The sequence below is a fragment of the Marmota marmota genome, unplaced genomic scaffold (assembly GCF_001458135.2).
Source record: "Marmota marmota marmota unplaced genomic scaffold, marMar, whole genome shotgun sequence".
Taxonomy (NCBI): Eukaryota; Metazoa; Chordata; class Mammalia; order Rodentia; family Sciuridae; genus Marmota; species Marmota marmota.
In genome coordinates, this window is record NW_026000101.1 from 14,255,514 (window position 1) to 14,257,932 (window position 2,419).

Below are 2,419 nucleotides of genomic sequence, written 5' to 3' on the forward strand. Positions count from 1 at the left end.
GCTGGCGAGAGGTTGGGCCAGGTCTGGCGCGTGGGGTGCGGCCTGGCGGGAGGCGGAGCCGCTCCGACAGCCCCCTGGGATGTGGGCAGGCCTGCTGCTGTCTTGGCGGCCTTACCTCTCACCTGTCTGAGCTGATTAATAGGGACACGTGATGGTTTCAGTACTTTGTTTCCAGTGGTCCTTGGGTTCCTATTTGCGTGTGCAGTATATGTACATCTCTGCCCTGACGTCTTTGATGAGCACCACACTGCCTTGTCCATGGTCATCTGAAATTGTACCCTCCTGGCCTAAGCTATTTCTCCCCCCAGTCTTACCTATTTCAGTAAATGGCATCATCCTTCAGTTGCTTAACCCAAAAATGTAGGGAGGAATCATTCTTAGGTCTTTCATTTCCTATATAACTCTTATCCATAAACCGTGACAGCTGTACTTTTCAAATCAAATCTATGATCAGATCTCTATTCCTTTGTTTACAATTCTCCCTAAACTTTCTGTTGCAAGCTACAAACCAGGGTCTGTAAGGTTCTGCCCTCATCACTGCTCCAACCACGTTTTTGCCTCTTGTAATGAGTCAATCTTGTTCCCATTTTAGCAATTTACAGTCACTATTACTTGAAGTTGTCTTCTAACTCTATATGACTGACTCCTGGTCATAAGGGATTCAGCTCAACTATCAGGTTCTCAGTGAGGCATTTCTCTGACTATTCAATCACTGTTCTATTTAACTCAATAAGTATTGGATTGTGTTAACATTTAGCACCTCCTGTGCTCTAGGCAGTGTTGTAGATGCTGAGAATGCAGAGGCGAGCAAAGGAAAACCCATCCTCTCTTGGAGCTAAATGTTGTTCTAAATGACCCATAAAGGAATGGGCACAAGTAGTGGGATCTGAGGTCTAATGAGCAAATGGAGAGTAGTGGAAGATGAGATCAGAGAGGTAAGGGGAAGGGATTTTGTGAGGACTTTGGACATTATCTGAATAAATTGAGAAGCCTTTGGAAGATAACCTGATTGGTTTTTAAGTTACTGTCCTGGTTTCTACAGGAAGAAGACTAGTAGGCTATTGCAGTAATTCAGGCAAGAAATGCTGGGGAACTGAAAGGTGGTAGTGAAGGTGGTACAGAGAAGTCTGCTTTGATTGTATGTCAAAAACAAAGCTGATAGGATTTTCTGAAGGGCTTGATGATCCTTTGAGAAAAATCAGGAGTCAAGAATCATCCCACAGTTTTTTGTCTGAGGAAGAATAGAATTGTCTTTTACCGAGATAAGGAAGACTGGAGAAGAGCATGTTTCATTTGGAGGAAGTACATTAAGAATTTTGGTTTTGAATAGTTGCCTTTGAAACTGAAGCTAGCTAGTGGTTAGATGAAATTGTGCGGAAAGAGGCCCAGATTGGAGATAACAGATTTGGAGTTGTTTATTATATAGTAGTCTAAATACAAATTTTCTCTTAACATTTGTCTTCCCTCTTTTAATGGAAGTTCAAATATCTGCCAAAGTAGGGGAAACTAAAGAACTCCCATGTATTCATCACCCAGCTTCAGTAGTTATCAGCTTATGGCCAGTCTGATTTCACCTATTTTACCTCCCTTCCCCACTTATTTTGAAGCAAATATAGTTCTTTTAAGTAATGGGAGTAGATGATATCATCTACAGGGTGAATGTAATAGAGAAATTCAACATTAAGAGCTTAGGATGGTAAAGAGTTCAGCAAAGGGAACTTACACTATCTGGTATTTTCATGTTTTTATTATTTGCTTTTTTGTAGACTCCCCTTACTTGCTCCAAGAGAACAGAAACTTCAGCAGTTTTATTCTGAGTTGCATTCCCAGTACAATTCTATGTGCCAGGCACATAGTAGAGGCTCCATAAAGAATAGCTCCAAATAAAGATATAAAGTAAGGTAAAATTGGAAGAAGATTCAGAATAAAGGGAGATAATTTTGGGGGTAGTGAAAATGCTGTGTGGAGAGCAAGAGGCAGGACAGTATCCTTTTTTAGTACCCAATCTTAGAAGTTACATAGCATTGCTTCTGCCATACTTTATTTTGGGGAGCAATTATGGGGCTGCCTAGGCTTAAAGAGAAGGAAAATAGACTAGAAATACTGATTGCAATCATTTTTGGAAAATAATAGTCTACAGTTGCTGCTTTTTAGATAAGTCAATTTAAAGTTAAATTTTAAATGTGGCATTACATTTAATTGAAATATCAACAGTGTTACTATTCATCAAAACATAGTATGTGGGGGCTGGGATGTGGCTCAAGCCATAGCGTGCTCGCCTGGCATGCGTGCGGCCCGGGTTCGATCCTCAGCACCACATACAAACAAAGATGTTGTGTCTGCCGAAAAAACTAATAAATAAGTATTTAAAAAAAAAAAAAAAAAAAAAAAAAAAAAAAAAAAAAAAAAAAAAAAAAAA